This window comes from Schistocerca serialis, chromosome 6, assembly GCF_023864345.2.
Source record: "Schistocerca serialis cubense isolate TAMUIC-IGC-003099 chromosome 6, iqSchSeri2.2, whole genome shotgun sequence".
Lineage (NCBI taxonomy): Eukaryota > Metazoa > Arthropoda > Insecta > Orthoptera > Acrididae > Schistocerca > Schistocerca serialis.
In genome coordinates, this window is record NC_064643.1 from 205,840,458 (window position 1) to 205,852,842 (window position 12,385).

Sequence of the window (12,385 nt, forward strand, 5' to 3'; positions counted from 1 at the left end):
ATATTCTTTCTCATTCCGTTTGCAGTGAAAACAGAAATGCTATGTTTATGGCTTGTTATTTATGATTAGAATATTACTGCGGAATATAAATTTGCAATAACAATACGTGAGACTCAAGGTCAGAGACAGAAGGGAAGAGGAGGTGGTCAGAGGGAGTTGGGGTTTGGACATGGAGAAGCAGCCACATAACGAGAAAAAAATTCGGGACGGATGTTCCTTCTTTCCTCTTGACAATTTTTTTCCCAGTTTACTAACCTTCAGGTCGGACCAAGCAGCCACCTCAATTGTGGAATGTCAGTTACGAACGTAAATGCAACACAACAGCAAGACCCAGAGCGGAGGAAATCTCCGATCTGGCTGGGAATCGAAGTCGGGTCCCACTGACCGCGCAGCTACCGAGACTTCAGTCAGGCTTTAAGGAATCGAGCGGGTACAAACTTCGCATACGCTAACTCAAGGACAAGTGTATCAGCACTACCAACAGAGATATCAAGTTGTGCAATCTGTAAACGTCTGTGATGGTCTGTTTCTTCGCCCTAAGAAATCCAATAACTGTCCTTTCCAGGGAACGCAGCATCTCAGTTGCACACGTCATTTTAAAGACTGCTTATTGTGCTGCCATTTACCGTGACTTACTGGAAATATATGATATGACGCGCGAATGTTTAAGGACGTGACAAACACAATAACAATATTTTTGAAAGAAAATGGGCCGAGATGGAAAAGGGTTGCATTACTTACTGAGCGCACCTCGTACGTGGAAGGAAGCAACATACTGGATTACTCTTCAGGGAAAGTACGCTCTCGTACATTCCAACAGTAGCATTAAACTATACGCTGACGGTCAATGCCTCTCCTATAGTGTTTGCCACTAGAATTGGATGAGCTTATTCGTGTCACTTTCACGCAAACTGAATGTTCATGGGAGGAAACGCGCTGCTCTTCTTTGAGTCCTTTTTTTTTTAATTTGCGCTATCAACTGTAAGTCCGCAGCTCGTGGTCTCGCGATAGCGTTCTCGCTTCCCGAGCACGAGGTCCTGGGTTCGATTCCCGGCGGGGTCAGGTGTTTTCACCTGTCTCGAGATGACTGGGTGTAGTTGTGTCGTCTTCATCATCATCATTCATCCCCATTACGGTCGGAGGAAGGCAACGGCAAACCACCTCCACTAGGACCTTGCCTAGAATGGCGGTGCGGGTTTCCCGCATCGTTCCTCTACGCTCTGTCAAAGAGTATCGGACATCATCATCATCAGCCGGCCGGGGTGGCCGAGCGGTTCTAGGCGCTACAGCCTGGAACCGCGCGACCGCTACGGTCGCAGGTTCGAATCGTGCCTCGGGCATGGATGTGTGTGATGTCCTTAGGTTAGTTAGGTTTAAGTAGTTCTAAGTTCTAGGGGGCTGATGACCTCAGAAGTTAAGTCCCGTAGTGCTCAGAGCCATTTCAGCCATCATCATCATTACCATCATCAACTGTAATTGGTTAAACGTCCCGGAGTGGCGTAAACGTAAAGTCCGTCCAAGTGCCCTGTCGGGCGTATCGGTACCGACCGACCGCCGGGTCATCCTCCATCACTGACGCTACTGGATGCGGCTGCAGGAGCGTGGGGTCATCACTCCACTCCCCCGGCTGTTGTCAGTTTTCGTGACCTATTATTCGGTCAAATAGTTCCTCAATTGGCATCACGAGACTGGGTGCACACCGTCAGCCCTTTCACAAAAAAAAAAAAAAACAATAAATCTCTGGCAGTACCGGGAATCGAACTCGGGACCTCCACATGGCAGTCAGCTGCTGTCACTTCGGCTTCGGAGGGATGAGCAATAGACAAATACTGATCGAACGAAGCTCGTGTAAGCCTCATCTTTGGTTGATGGACCACACTTCCAGAGAAATCTCCGAACGGAAAAAGAAGTGTGTGAAATCTTATGGGACTTAACTGCTAAGGTCATCAGTTCCTAAGCTTACACACTAGTTAGCCTAAAGTATCCTAAGGAGAAACACACACACACACACACACACACACACACACACACACACACACACACATGCCAGAGGGAGGACTCGAACCTCCGCCGGAACCAGCCCCACAGTCCATGACTGCAGCGCCCTAGACCGCTCGGCTAATCCCGCGCGGCTCTCCCAACGAATCTCAGTGAGGCATCTGCTTTTCCTATCACCAATTCCACGTAGTCGCTCTACTTTAGCTCGCGCCGCACGCATACTCCTAGATGTTTAACGTACACGTGACTGCCTCCACTGGTACATACAGTGTCCGGGGTATCTTGTATGCGGCTAACAACGGTGTCGCATCGTCAGCAGCAGTGACAGTCAGCTGTTCAGGACGAGACGACGCTGTTGGAGGCGTCCCCTGCAAATAATGAGGCAGCCGCTGAGGTAACAGCCGTGTCGGTGCGGCGGCGAGGCGGTGGTGGGTAGGCGTGCCGGTCGCTGACAGCTGCGGCTGCAGACGTCACCAGGCGGCGGCGCGCCTAACGAGCCACGCCACAATTAATAACGGCGGAAGCCAGCCGTAGGTGCCACCGCCTTACCGGAAGTGCGTCGTTAAAACTACCGCTCCGCTGACGTCACAAGCCTTCCCTCGACAGCAATGACGTACTTCCTGCCACTTTCTCCACGGCCACTGACATCCGGTCGCAACAGAATTCAATAGCGTCAAGCTCCTGTCACCACTAACTACCTTCCATTCAAGAGTAAGATTTGTCTTCGCATTACTACAGAGTCGAAATAACAAACGGTAAAAGTAAAATCAACGTTAAAGGTATGAACCGAATTCCACTGTGAAACGCAGGCACACACACGCACACACAGAGAGAGAGAGAGAGAGAGAGAGAACATAGATATAAAAACACAGTCGGCCGGAGTGGCCGAGCGGTTCTAGGCGCTACAGTCTGGGACCGCGCCACCGCTACGGTCGCAGGTTCGAATCCTGCCTCGGGCATGGATGTGTGTGATGTTCTTAGGTTAGTTAGGTTTAAGTAGTTCTAAGTTCTAGGGGACTGATGACCACAGAAGTTAAGTCCCATAGTGCTCAGAGCCATTTGAACCATTTGAACCATTTTATAAAAACACATTAAGACTCACTGTGTGTATTTAAACCGGTGCATAGAATCTATGCGGAAGGCGGCATCCCATCAGACTTTCGGAAAAATATCATCCACAGAATTCCAGAAATATCAGGAAGCTGCGGGAACTGTCGCACAATCAGTTTAACAGCCTATGCATCTAAGCTACACACAAGAATAATACAAAAAAGAATGAAAGAGAAAATTAAGGATCTCACAGATAACGATTAGTTTAATTTTTGGAAAGGTAAAGGCACCAGAGAGGCATTCCTGACGATGATGATGATGATTATGTGGGGAGCTCAACTGCGCAGTCATCAGCGAGCGTACAATGATAAAATTCGCTGATGACATTGATACCCTCAATGAAGGTGAAGAAGAATTACAGAATCTGTTTAATGGAATGAACAGTCTGACGAGTACAGAATTTGAATTGAAAAAAAAAAAACAAAAAAAGACAAAAGTAATGATAACTAGCAAAAATCAAGTTTTACACAATCCAATCTAGCCACTATCACGGCCATTCGTGATGTTCCACCTGATAATGCAAGCACGACTGAAGAAAAATCAAGACACGTTCATAGGATTTGCCGATCTCGAAAAAGCGTTCGACAGTGTAAAATGGTCCAAGATGTCCGACAATCTGAGAAAATTAGGGGTAAGCTATAGATAAAGATAGTTATTATTATATAATACATACAAGAACCAAGAGGGGTCAATAAGACTGGAAAACGAAGAACGAAGTACTCAGATTAAAAACAGCATAAAACAGAGACGTGCCTTTCAGCCCTACTGTTCAATCCACGCATCGAAGAATCAATGACGGAAAAGAAAAGTGTGTCAAGGGTGCGATTAAAATTCAGGGTGAGAGGACATCCACCATCAGTGAAGGTGAAGAAGAATTAAATAATCTGTTTAATGGAATGAACAGAATTGGAATTGAGAATAAACCAGAAAAAGACAAAAGTAATGAGAAGTAGCAGAAATCAAAATAAGTCATGAAAACTTCTGATCACGAAGTAGACGATGTTAATGAATTCTGCTACCTTGCATGCAAAGTAACATTATGACGGACGAACCAAGGACACAAAAAGCAGACTAGCACAGGTAAAAGAAGTGTACTAGTACCAAACATATGCCTTAACTACCTATCGCTATCCCACGACTTTTGTAACCTCAGTGTAAATTGTCCGTGAAAGAAAAACAAAGTTTCGATTTTTTATTTTTATTCTGCTGCACTCTCGCGTGCACCAAAGAAACTGGGCGTATTCAAATACAGAAATACGTAAACGGGCAGACTAAGGTGCAGCGGTCGGCAACGTCTATACAACACAACATGTGTTTGGCGCAGTAGTTAGATAGGTTACTGCTGCTACAATAGCAGTTTTTCAAGATTTGAATGTGGTGTTATAGTCGGCCCACGAGCGATGGGACACAGCATCTCCGAGGTAGTGATGAAGAGGGGATTTTCCCGTACGACCATTTCACCAGTGTACCGTGAATATTAGGTATCCGGTATAACATCAAATCTCCGACATCGCTGCTGCCGGAAAAAGATCCTGCAAGAACGGGACCAACGTCTGACTGAAGAGAATCGTTCAACGTGACAGAAATGCAACAATTTCGCAAATTGCTGCAGATGTCAGCGTTGGGCCATCAACAAGTGTCAGCGAACGAACCATTCAACGAAACATCATCGATATGGGCTTACTTGTACCCTTGATGACTGCACGACACAAAACGTTACGCCTCGCCTGGGCCCGTTAGCACCCACACTGGATTGTTGATGACCGGAAACATGTTGCCTGGTAGGACGAGTCTCGTTTCAAATTGTATCGAACGGATGGTCGTGTACGGCTATGGGAGACGACCTCATGAATCCATGGCCCCTGCATGTCAGCAGGGGACTGTTCAAGCTTGTGGAGGCTCTGTAATGGTGCGGGGCGTGTGCAGTTGGAGTGTTATGGGACCACCGATACGTCTAGATACGACTGTGACAGGTGACACGTACGTCAGGATCCTGTCAGATCACCTGCATCCATTAGTGTCCATTGTGCATTCCGACTTACTTTGGCAATTCCAGCAGGACAATGCGACATCACACACGACCAGAATTGCAACAGAGTGGCTCCAGGAACGCTCTCGTTAGTTTAAACACCTCCGCTGGCCACCAAACTCCACAGACATGATTATTATTGAGCGTATCTGGGATGCCTTGTAACGTGCTGTTCAAAAGAGACCTCTACCCCCTCGTACTATAACGGATTAATGGAGAGCCCTGCAGGATTCATGGTGTCAGTGCCCTCCAGAACTACTTCAGACATTAGTCGAGTCCATGCCACTTCGCGTTGCGGCACTTCTGCGTGCTCGCGGGGTCCTACACGATGATAGGGAGATGTACAAGCTTTTTGGCTCTTAAGTGTATGTTGTACGTAGGATATTTACTTCCCTCTTAACCTCTTCCTACATAATATATGGTTGGGAAAGATGCAAATCCTTTATCTTTTTAGTGATTGCCAGTGCTATTTTGTTATTATTCTTGATCGTAGTTCCCACAGCTGTGAAAACTTACTATACAGTGAGATAAATTGTAATGAATCTTGGCTGAAGGGCGAAAAAACTAACATAAACATCGTCCGCCTTCTTGACAACGGTGCCGTCATTTCTCCCAAACACGCCATTACGCTCTATATTTGACAAACACATCTAACAGAGCCGTAGACGGTCAAATATCTGACAGACTTATTAAAGTTCATTTGTTTGATCGCGTACGGTGGCTGCAAGTCTCTAGTGACCAGCATACTCACCAGGTGGCAGATTTCCTTCTGTCGTCCCTTCAACTTCTGTTTTCATTAACGACTCATATGGTAACGTGCGCCCAACTGTTATATTGTTCTCGATCCACTTTGTTTTCCATTGTGGTATCGTGCAGAGATAGCATTGTCACGCCAAACTTGGCACCGCACAACGATTCCAGAGACATTAGGGAGGGGTCGGTGCAATCCGCGATGACGTATAGGAGGCGCTCCTACGGACCACGCCTCTCAACTCAGCAGCGCCCTCACGCTGAGGTCAATATAGTGTAGAGCTAACAAGAGTTCTGGCCCAATTCGCGAGCTCAGCTGAAGGAGTCAGCATCATAGGACACGACCAACGTGAGGTTTCTATTGGACCTGGTCAGTTAAACATGGAACAGCATAGTGCAAGAGAACAGTTTCTTAATCTGCGCATCAAGTAATGCTTCAATAGTCAACAGCAGTTGTAGCTTATCAAGAAATCCTGTGGCAAAGATCTTCGTCAAAATTAAGGAAACCTTTTATTCATTTATGTAACAAAGTACACTAATATTACATGTTTTCTAGTTTGATGTGCCACCTCACCGAGCTATCAAAGAATCCACATTTGTGGGTGGACGGTCGTAGTTTCGCCTGGTCACAAAATTCATTAAGCAGTTTTTCTCGTTGCTGGAGTCTTGATTCCTTGCCGGATCTGGCCACGCCATCTTCAAGAATCTTCTGTAACATTAAATTTCAGAAGCATCTGCTCGATTCAGAAATGTCTTATCCAGTCTTACCAGTAAGAGTTGTACTCCAAAAATAGCTTTTCAGGCTCTATTTTGGGTCTAAAGTATTATATTTTTGGAGTTAGCAGCGGTTTTTTCTCTTTCCCTTTCTTCTCCTTCTTCTACTTCAGAAAGGCCGGATGTGATCCTACCTACTACGCCTTTCTCACTTCTTCCTCTAGAGATCGTAAATTCTTCTTTCTCTTCCAGAGTCTATTTGACAAAATTAACATTTAGCCATACAAAATGGGGCAGTCGAAAATCCGTAGATGGATCGGGCAACGTCGCGAAGAGCTCGAGTACACCATAATCACCGATTCATTCAAACCAAAAAGCGATTACTTCTGGAGAAAATTGTATTTGCAAAAGCCAGCAGAGTGGATTAGTCCAACTGATGACTGGATGACTCACAATGTACAAAACTGACCTATTCTCGCGGTACGCAAAGACATCATAAGAGTATGGGTGTGATGCAGGCCAATCCGGCGAGTAGCCGCGAGCCGGAGCACCGGTAGTTACCGCCACAATCTGCACTGCCGCCTGCATGCCTCTGTTTCCATGAATATTGAGCAGCCGCCGGGTCCAGCTTTCCCAGCTATCCCTTCGGCATCCAATCTGGGGGACTCTGTAGCCGCGGGCCTACATTCGCCAACGCGACAAGCAAGCTCCTTACACCACCTCTACCAGTATGCAGATTCCGACGTTGACGCAGCATAACAGAGGCTTACCTCGCCGCTTCGGATAATCTCAGCAACAGCTGTCGTAAAATAAAATCATTTCATGGGCTCGGGGGGGATGGGACGAGCTGCACCGATAGACAAATATTTTCTCAATATTACATAAGAATGTACACTCAGGTGACAAAATTCGTGGAACACCGATGCGCACATACGCTGATGACGCTAGTATCGCGCACACAAGGTATGAGAGGTGTTCTTCGTACTCAGGTGATATGAAAAGATATTCGACTTTGTAGGGAAGCAGCCTACTCACGCCGTATAAAATTCACATCAGTCTTTCCATTGTGTGCCAGCCAGTCCGCTGTAACTAGCTCTGACGTCATAAATGTTGCGCAATACTTTAAAAATCAAGTAAATAACCTGAAACGTTTCTAGCATGTCAGGAGTAATACTAAATCAACATGTGTTGAATATCAGTTCAATAACTTTAACCATTTTCGAAATTTAGATGTTTTTCTGTAAAAATCATTGGCGCAACAGAAAAGAGCTAGAAACTTACAAATTTATATTTAGATTCCTTTTGCATAATAATTTAGTAGAAACAGTATTCTGGATCTCGCAAATTAAAATTTTAGTTGAAATTCAAGATTTTCTGGTTTTTGTCTTAAAAATTAAGGAAGCAAGATAGATTAAGTAGGCGAATAAATAAAGCTAGGATGTTTAAATTTAAGTAGAAGGGAGATCCACTATAATTATAAAGATGTGAGAAGTTTCAACTGAATAACTATAAAACTATAGCGATAGCGTATCTCCAAAGGGCAAGTTCAGAGCTCGTCTACTGCGTGTAGTGTAATTAAATTAATTCTCTCGCCCAAAATATTTGACTTAGCCACGTCAGACTTTTATTATGATTACTTACCTGTGTGCTGATTGCACATTTAAATTGAGAGCTTCATCGGCCATCAGCAAAGGAAGCAATGGTTTATTCGATAACTTAAAGTGGTGCATTACTAGCCCAGCGGCTAGTCGGGAGAGCGGATTTAATCAGGCGTTCCCTTAGCCGTCCGCACCGCGGCTTTATATATAAGAACGCTGCGCGAGAAAAAAAGGCCCCAGTTCCCTCCAGACGCTGATTTGCGCACCACCTGTGCAGGGAGTCGCGTCGCGTCGGTATCATTGCTATAAACAGCCTCGGATGCCTTAGTAAGTTACTCGGGATACGCGTAACGATGAAATCGTTTTCGAGTGAAGTGTTAATTCTGGGATGACTTTAATGATCCATCTTCAATTTGGGTACGTCGTACTTTCACGTGCCGCCGCGGGACAGACATTCTACCATTATTTAGCGTGGCGTTTGATGAGCATTATCATCAAATTATGGCGAGCATTCACTTAAACATTTAATTCGAACAGTTATAGTTGCATCAGCGCATTAGACTCTGAACCCCTCTGGTAGTTGGATTGTGTGGATTCTTTTTTTTTTTTTGGTCTGTGACTTTCAGAATATAGTGAACATTTTAGAGAGAATGGTTTTTGATTATGAATCCCAGACAATCTCCTAATTCCTCAGAGCTATAAGCTGTAGCTATTAGTGTATTTCTCAGATGAAGTGGGCACTAGGAATTCTAATTACAGGCTTCATGTTTTGCTAATCACTTTCTGGTTGCCAATATTGTAGTTAGAGAGCCAGTGTTGAGAACGGCAAACAACAGCAATAAATAAATAATAGGAAAATTTATAATAACAATTCTTCCACCTGCCGCCCCACATATGTTGCTAATCGGCCGGGAAATGCATCTTTTCTACATTACATTCTACATTTTATATACAACAATTACTCCACCTGTCGCCCCACAACTTGATTATGGCCGCACAGCGGGAATTGGAACACTTTTAACGCGGGATGTTTGTTGGAGCTAGACGCTTGGGACGTTTCCATTTCAGATTGTTGGGAAATTTAATATTGCGAGAGCCACAGTATCAAGAGTGTGCTGGGAGTGCCAAATTTCAGGCATTACCTCTCACCACCGTCAACGCAGTGACAAAGAGCAGCGGACTGTCCATGGAGGTGTCAGTGCGAACTGACAAGCAACACCGTGTGAAATAACCACAGAAATCGTTAATGGGCTATGGCCGCAGACGACCGACACGAGTGCCTTTGCTGACATCACGACATCGCCTGTAGCGCCTCTCCTGGGCTCGTGACCGTATCAGTTTGACCCTAGACGACTTAAAAACAGTGGTCTCGCCAGATAAATCCCGCTTTCATTCGGTAAGAGCTGGTAGTAGGATTCGAGTGTGGGGCTGACTCCAAGAAGAGATGGATCAAGTTGTCAACAAGGCAATGTGCAACCAGCTGGCGGCTCCGTAATGGTGTGGGCTGTGTTAACATGGAATGGTCTGGACCCTATGATCCAACTGAACAGATTATTGACTGGAAATTGTTATGTTGGCTACTTGGAAACCACTTGCAAGCCATTCATTGACTTCATGTTTCCAAATAACCACGAAATCTTTATGGACGGCAATGTGCTATGTCATTGGGCCACAATTGTTCGCAACTGGTTTGGATCATTCTGGACAATTCCAGCGACTGGTTTCGCCACGCAGATCTCCCGACACGAATACTATCGAACATTTATGAGACATAATCGAGAGATCAGTTCGTGCACGAAATCCTGTACAGGCAACACTTTCGCTATTACGGACGGGTACACAGGCACCAAAGCTCAATATGTCTGCAGGGAACTTCCAACGACTTGCTGAAAAAAATGGCTCAAATGGCTCTGAGCACCAAGGGGCTTAACATCTGAAGTCATTAGTCTCCTAGAACTTAGAACTACTTAAACCTAACTAACCTAAGGACATCACACACATCCATGCCCGAGGCAGGATTCGAACCTGCGACCGTAGCGGGCGCACGGTTCCGGACTGAAGTGCCTAGAACCGCTCGGCCACACCGGCCGGCCGACTTGCTGAGTGCATGCCACGTCCAGTTGCTGCAATACGCCGCGCAAAAGGATACGATATTACGAGGTAACCTATGACTTCTCTCACCTCAATGTATCGCTGAACAACAGAGGAAATACGTTCAGTGCACTCTGTGTTTATTCTGTCTCGGAAAGAGAGGCAGGCCAACAGACAAGCGTCATCTCATATTATTTAATGAAAACACATTTTAAAGCTCAACGGTAATTCAACAGCAAGAGACTATGACTGTCCACCTCACAGTATGTTGAACCACTTCTGCCACGCGCAGCAACTGAAATATATTGTGGCATGTATTCTGAGTGTCTTTGGCGCCTGACTCGATCACTACGGAAGTTGTCTGAGTGACCAATATAAACTGGTTCAGATACCACACGGCTCAAATGGGACAAGATTACTTGGTTCTTGACTTTTAATCTGTCCCTGTGACGCCATTTGTATGTCCTATAGCGGTGAAACGTGGCGAATTTGAAGCCAGTGCTTCAAGCAGTATTTATAATAATTAGTGCTCCTTAAATCATTATAGTGCGTTTGATGGTCTTGTGGCATGTAGCATGTTCTAAGGCAAGCACGGGCAAAAGGCACTGTGGCAGCAGTCATGCTTTGCACTCAGAGGTCAGGGGCGGATGGAAAGAGGGGGGGGGGGGCGGGGGGACTGTCGGAGTGAGAAGAAGGTAGCACTCATACAGCACTGGAGCAGCGCAAAACTCGTGCATAGCTCCGAGCAGTGGAATGGTGGGGGAAACCAGAGTATATTTTGGCCACGCCTAGTGTAACGAGAAGAAAGGGCAAATTTGGTGGCAAAAATACCCGTCATCAGGCAGTTCGTAGGGTCTACATAGAAACTAACCGTTTGTGTTTAACATGGGGAGATGGGGGAGGAAAAGTAGCTACACTAACTCACGCCTCAGGCCAGTCGGCTGGGAACTGCTATACCAGGAAAGCCATACGCTACTTCTCTTTCACCTACAGCAGCCATTCGGAATGAATGTTTACATACAAAGTCATGGAAATGTGTAATGTGTCCTGCAAAACGCCTCTTATTAGCAACAAATTTCAAAGCTGCTGATTTACAAAGGAAAAGTTTCGTTCTATACAAAACAAATGTGATGAGTGATATGCCGTTACTTAAGCGTCCAAGGAGGAAAGTTTATGACGACAATAGAGCTTCCGGATAACAAAACACCAAATTTCCCAGAGCTCCTGCTTGACTCTGTGACCCATAATTTTGGTACTACAAGTTCTGTGCCCGTCGTGCTCCAATACCCCTGTTACGAGAACCACAGGACTAAAAGATGATTGCTTCAGTGCACTTTCTTTCTGGATTTTATTTTCCTATACTACATAGAAGAAAAAACAGGTCAACGACGTTGGTTCATATGGGTCTCGAAACAGACCACAAGCTCTTCCAAACTCTCAGATTGTGGTACTTTTTTGGGACTCAAAACTCCAGGCTTTCTCCAAGCAATTTCACCCTTTCGTGGACATGGAGAAACGGCTCAGCTTCCCACATTTAGAATCCGAGGAAATCTTTAAGAACGCTGTTAAGAGTTGTCCAAACCACGCTTTGTGGCATTCTGGAGAATCTCAAAAAATATCTTGACTAGACCATCGATACGAGAGACTGATGTGGTCGTCTCCAAGACCCTCCTGCAACATGAGGGCGCCGCACTCATCCGCTGAAAGGAAGAATCTCCAAATTTTAGTAAATGACGTTGGGAATGCGAGACATTAGTGCAGACAGAGTCGCAATCGGTGTAGAGAACATCAATCATAACCGTATTCTCTTACGTGTAAGAGAAAAATCATGCATAAAATTGAAAATCGCATTAAACAATAAATGCTAATCTTATGACGCCTTAAAATTAAAGTTCTAATTTTGTAGTTAATTATCAAATACTTGGCCTGTATTTATTTGACCTGCTGTTTAGTAGGTAAAGGTAAAGTTTCGCGTTTTGGTTCTAGACGGACCATATGGGCCCGACCGACCGCCGTGTCATCCTCTGCCAATGGTGTTACTGAACGTGGTATCGAGGGGCATGTCGTCAGCACACCGTTCTCCCGGTCGTTGTCG